This window comes from Sinocyclocheilus anshuiensis, unplaced genomic scaffold, assembly GCF_001515605.1.
Source record: "Sinocyclocheilus anshuiensis isolate Anshui unplaced genomic scaffold, SAMN03320099.WGS_v1.1 scaffold399, whole genome shotgun sequence".
Taxonomy (NCBI): domain Eukaryota; kingdom Metazoa; phylum Chordata; class Actinopteri; order Cypriniformes; family Cyprinidae; genus Sinocyclocheilus; species Sinocyclocheilus anshuiensis.
This window is the reverse complement of record NW_015552570.1, coordinates 1,032,706-1,039,174: the sequence shown is the minus strand read 5'-3', so window position 1 is coordinate 1,039,174 and position 6,469 is coordinate 1,032,706. Positions and strand designations below refer to the sequence as shown.

At 35.3% G+C, this 6,469-nt stretch overlaps 1 protein-coding gene across 1 annotated transcript in view; it reads right to left on the bottom strand.

Moving 5' to 3' along the window:
• The window catches only part of LOC107665020 (centrosome-associated protein 350-like), a 16,767-nt gene that overhangs the window by 5,606 nt on the left and 4,692 nt on the right, over nt 1–6,469 (bottom strand). The gene's annotated exons all lie outside the window — the stretch shown is intronic.

Here is a 6,469-nt window from a genome sequence, read left to right as displayed (position 1 = left end):
ACAAAGAGTGAAAAATTTAAGGGGGTCTGAATACTTTCCGTACCCACTGTATATTGTTACAAAATATTTCTATAAAAAAAAAAAAAAATGCTGTTCTGTTTAATGTTTTATTCATCAAAAAATCCTAAAACAAAAAAGTATCACAGGTTCCAAAAAACATTAAGCAGCATAACTGTTTCCAACATCGATAATAAATCAGGGTTACCGTGATTTTTCCAAGTAAGACATGTTCCTGGATCAACATCTTATATCAAAACTTAATTTTTGATTAGTAATATGCATTGCTAAGAATGTCATTTGGACAATTTTAAAGGCGATTTTCTCAATATTTAAATTTTTTTTGCACCCTCAGATTACAGATTTTCAAATAGTTGTATCTCGGCCAAATATTTTATTGCCAATAATTGTGGCCAACATGCATTGGAGAAAAACATGAATTTCATCATGAAATTTTCTCCCCACTTTCAATTATTTTACTTCAATGAAAGTTTAGAAATTTTGTAAATATTTAGATCAAAAACATCAATGATGCAGATTTATTTTCCCAGCCGCCTTTGCTCATATTTACCAAGGGTGCCAATATTAGTGGAGGGCACTGCATATTTGACTGTGATACTTGTGTGATGGCACAAGTGCATTGGTGTGATGAGCTCTGACACTCTCCTTGGACAAGACCAAGGATATATCTTTCATCTTGCTGGGCGTTGGTCTCATACCAGTAAATGGTTGAGCTTCATAAAAAACAAAAAAACAAAAAAAAAGCACCCTTTTCCTTTCTTTCACTTCTGTTATTTTTTACTTTTCTCATCTTGGTAATTGGTTCTTTTCACAATCCTCTACAGAGGACTACTGAAAAGGTAAGAATTACAAAATGTAAATATGTTAAAAAGAAGATAAAAGAGTCTACTGTGTTTTAAATTATGGGTGGCACTTCTGGTTTAGAGAGCTTCCATTCAAAATGACTGAAACAAATAGTTTCAAATAATAAACTGAGCAACAAATAATAATTATCTGTCAGTTTGACTAACCCTACCCATAATTTATCCCAAAAATCTGAGAGAGATTATGGTTGAATAACAAGGGTGTAGAAGCACCTAACTCTGGTTGTAAGGCTAAAATTGACATTTCCTGTAAACTTATCCCTCAATTCTGATTGGTTGATTGGAATGTTGTTCCAGGAACATGTTGTACTTGGTGAAATCACATTCACCATCAATCAGCATATAAGAATGATTTAAAGAATCACATGACACTGAGGGCTGGAGTAATGGTTGATGAAAATTCAGCTTTGCATTACAGTAATAAATTATATTTTGAAGTATATTAAAATATAAAACTGTAATTGTGCTTCCAATTTTAGTTGATGTAGTCTGATCTTATTTGATTCTAAGAGAAACTCTCTTTGATCCCATTAGGATTGGTTCTGATTTATTTTTATCTTTTGAAGCGGATATCGTCCTCTTTTGGAAGACCAAACAAAGTAGTTTCGCTTTCACAACGAAAGACACAGCGTCTTCACGACATGGCGGCGGCAGCAACAATACTACAGTGAGAATAAAAGTTACGCCTTCTTTCTTTGCGTGAACATTTGGGCGGCGTTATGCAAATCTTCCCACATAGTGAGGTAGATATGTGGGGGCGTGTTCGAACGAGCCGTTTTAGGTAGGTGTGGCTGACTCTTAACTTTTATAAAGAATATCTCTTTGGATTTGAGACTTTAGTCTTTGCAAATGTACAGATCTTCTTTATGCACCAAGAGCTTGTAACACTCCAAAGAGAAAGGACAAAATGAAATTGCATCATATGACCCCTTTAACAAATTGAAGTCTTACCCTTATAATTATAACATCAGTTAATCTTTATCCCATATGAAAGAAAAGACATTCTCTGAAATATGAGATCTATTAGAATCTTAGAATAAATTTAGCAATTTTGTGCAATTACATTAAGTAAGGACTGAGGCTTTCAGCTTCAAACAAAAGCCTCAGTCTCCATTCATTGTAATTACTTGGAAAAAGTAAATAATGTACTTAAGTACTTAATAGGATGTTCGTTTTTTGAGTAACCTACTGCTTTAATTTTCTATATTAAATTACATAACTGACACAGAACTAATGCCTACTCATGCAAATAGAGAGAGTGAAACAGCAAGAGAGAGAGAGAGAGAAATGCCGTCCACCTACCCTGACCTGTTCATGACTGGCATACTGCCATCACAAAGGGGCTGAGTCGCGAGCAAGCAGCCAGAGGAACAGTAGACTGTCCTCCTTCAGGTCCCCTGTGAGACGCTGCTGCCACTCCTCAAATATCGTGTCAACTCGCAGTTGCAGTCGAGCCGGTGGCTGAGAGAGCAGTCATCCTGCATCTCTGTCTACAGCTATGCCCTCTTTTTATTCTCTTTATCTTCCTCCTGCTTGCTTCTCTCGCTCTCTTTCATCCAATAACTCTCTCCTCCCATCCAGCCTCCCCCTCCTCTCTCTCTCTCACTCACTCAATCTATCTATCTCCACTCTATCTCACCGACTTCCTTCCATTTCTCTCTCTCTCTCCAAGGGTAATTACTCTGAGTGGTGCATCGTAGCCAAGACAGACAGTAAATGCTGTAGATAACAAGCTCATGATAGGCACACACTTCTGCCATGTCTCCTCCTCTGCTGTGTGTCATGCAGGATTTGCCAGACAGTAAGTGGTGCACTGCAGTAATTTCTCTCGAGGTGTTACTCTACATAAATGTGTATATGGGAACTGTGTAAGTGTATGAAAATAAATGATGGCATAATAGTGATCACACTTGCCTCCCTTCCTCTCTTGGTGCTTTATCTGTGCTTCTAGCATCTGGCTTTATCCCAGGCTGCATAACACCCTCTTCCTCCTGCAAAACATCAGCATAAAAATCAGTGCTGCTATAAATGTGGCATCTGAGCATTATGGGAAATTATCACATGGTTTTGCACTCCTGTTCAGTTCATCATATTATTGCAGTGACAACACTGGGAACGGTTGCAATTTGGACTTTGTTAAAGTCGACATGAAATTTAATTATTTAACGCCAACTGGGATAAAATACTATAATACACTAAAAAAAAATGATTAATTGAATGTGCTACATTTTTTTAAGGTAAGTGGTTGCAATCAATGTATTTTAGCTACATTTAAATAAACAAATTTAGTTGACTAACTTTCAACATTTTTTTTAATGTAGCTAAAACAAATTGTTTGCAACCACTTACCTTAAAAAAATGTAGTATCATTTTTTTCAGTGTAATATATAACTTGTTTCTCTTTCCATTTGTTTAACTTGATCTGACTTTTGTTTAACTTAAATCTTCTGAGATTTTTAAAAACACTAAAAAAACAAAAAGCCAATAAAATGTGAAGAACAATAAAATTAAAATGAAAACAGAAAACATCAAATTAAAAATGTATTCAAAATATTAATAAAAACTCTACAAGTACATTAAAATATCACTGCTTTAGAAGCACAATGACCTAAGATATCAAGTATTGTTTTCTGATGAATGCATCAGAATTAAGCCAGTTTGTTTAAAAAAGAAAAAATATCTGTCAAGAAAATCAACTAAATTCAAAATGAAAACCAGATTAATTAATTATGCTTGATATCATATCAAATATTATATCAGATATTTGTTCTTATTTTAAAAGTAAACCCGCTTAATTTTGATACATTTATCAGAAAATTTAATATCTCAAGTTTTCCTTCTAAAGTAAAAGTATCTTTATGTATTTTTAAGTATCTTGAGGAATTTTTTGAATTTCATTTGTACTGGAAACCTAGACAAAAATACTGAAAAAGTATTTATTGCAGTGTTGTCTTCCTGATATTTCATCAAAATGTAATTGCTCCACTTTTCAAAAACAAACAAACAAAAAAATGTTTTCAACCTCTCCTCTCCAAGAACCTATCATATAGAGTACATATTGTACATAGTTCATACATTCAATCCACGATCATTACAATATTTACAAAAAAAGAATCCAAGGCACTTCTTATGGTCCAAAAAAGTTAAAAAGCCTTAATTCACATTATGGCCATCCTGACACACTCTGAGAAAGGCCTAAACGCATCAGAGTGCAGAGTTTTAAGCATGTTTCTGTTGAGATGACCATAATGTGAATAAAGGCTTTTTAACTTTTTTGGACCAGAAGAAGTGCCTTGGATTTCTTTTTTTGTAATAATTGCTTCAAACCCAACCAAAGAGCACCTTCTGGGACTACTTCACAAGGTCCTTTCAGCAAGTAGCGCTTCAAGATGTCTCCTACGATCATTACAATATTGTTGAATATCCTGCTGTAACTGTAAATACTTCAAATTATGAAAGTAAATGGCTTACAAATGCTATTTCACATTGACTTTAACCACAGTGTCACAAAAGAGCAGATTTCTGATTTGTGGAATACCATATAACTGGAAGTGTTCTCTGGCTTGGTAATTTCATTTTTCTGCATTTGTAGCGCTTGTCTTAAGCGAATAGCTGACAGTTTGATATGAAGAATGTCTCTCTGATGGTGGAGAAGCAACCGTCTCTGCTGCTGGCCTGATCTGTACATGTTTCGCCAGTGGTGGATCTCTGCCTAACAGAAATAAATCAGCATAGATCAAATACATCTACTGTCTGTTATGTCTTATGCTGACCAAGGCTACATTTATTTGATCAAAAATACAGTAAAAAATAGTAATATTTTGAAATATTACAGTTTAAAAATTGCTTCCTGTTTTATTATGTATTAAAATGCAATTTATTTCTGTGATAGCAAAGCTGAATTTTCAGGAGTCTTCAGTGCCACATGAAGAAATCGTTCTAATATACAGATTTTGGTCCTCAAGAAATATTCCTTGTTATTATCAGTGTTGAAAACTGCTGTGCTGTGTAATATTTTTTTTAGAGACCATGATATATATTTTTCAGGATTCTTTAATGGGATTAAATATCACAAAATGTCTTTACACTTACTTTTGATTAAAAAAGCATTGATTTTATTGATTTAATAATGATGAATTGAAATGTACTGCCACTTTTGATCAATTTAATGCATCCGTGCTAAATAAAAGTGTTAATGTATTTAAAAAAAAAAAAAAAATGTACTGACCCAAAAAGTCACCTGCTCTTGTAAGTCTTGTTGGAATCTGTGAATTACTTCCTCCTGCTTCTGCTCGAGTTCCGTAAAAGCAAGTATATCATCTTGTGCTGTTCCATGACTGATGAAAAGATGTGTTAAATGACAATGTCAGCTTACAAAATGACTGCAACAATAACAGCAATTTTCCAACCATAAATATTTGCCCATATGAATAAGTGGTAAAAAAAAATCCCTGCATAAACAAATTGCATCGGTCCTGAAATTATGAGGAATAACAGCTATGATGAATACGATACGGAGTAAAATGCATATTGCACTTCCAGTGTTGGGAGGGTTACTTAAAAATATTTACTAAATATTTACTAAAATGTAATCAGTTAAGTTAATAAATCACCTCAAGGCTACATATGCAGCTAAAATAAGAAAAAAGCAATAATACACAATGACTTACATGTTTTCTGTACTACTGAATCAAAGGTTGAACATGCTCGACTTGAGACCAGAGTGGTGTTGTGAAAGGTGCAATTTGCGCATGTGATAATCAGCAGCCTGATGTGATAATAAGGTTCTGCCATTGCTAACACAATGTTTCTTTTCTTATACACTCTAAGTATATTTATCCTTTCCTTACATCCTGCCAATAATCCTCATTTTTTCACTAAGTGCGTTAGTAATCTGATTACATTTATAATGTAACTTTTTTTTCTATTGTGTATTTTTTCTATTGTGATCATGTAACATCCCTACAAGTCTTCTGTTACTCACTTTACGCAATGCTCCAACCAGTCAAGCTCAGCTTGGGTCTTCTCCCAGAGCGCGTTCTCCCTGAGCCTGCAGAGTGCACTGTACTGCCGTGCCCTCAGCTCCTCTTCTCTCAGGAACTACTGGCTCTGGGCCAGAAAGAGATGGCTGTGGAGGCACTGGCTGTACAACTCGCTCAGCTCACTCCACTACAAATCGCAGTTATAGAGGAGCCAGACATGAATGTGCGTTCAATACTTTGACATAAACTAAAAAAAGTACAATGGTACAGTGACGGTATATTGCATGGTATTTTAATAAACACCACAATAAATGATTATACCACATTCATTTTGCATAGTATTCCAAGGTATTTCGAAGAAAACGTCTCAGGTTACTTATGTAACCATGGTTCCCTGAGTAGGGAACGAGACACTGCGTCCTCTAGGGGTCGCTATGGGGAACGCCTCGTCGTGACCCGTGTCTGAAGCATACATTGAAAAAACACCAACTTGTTGGCCGGCGACAGCCATGACGTCACTACCGGTGCGACTATAGTATAAATAGGCGCCGGGAGCACACATCATTCACTTCTTCGTCTGAAGCTTGCGTCCGCAGCATGGCAAGA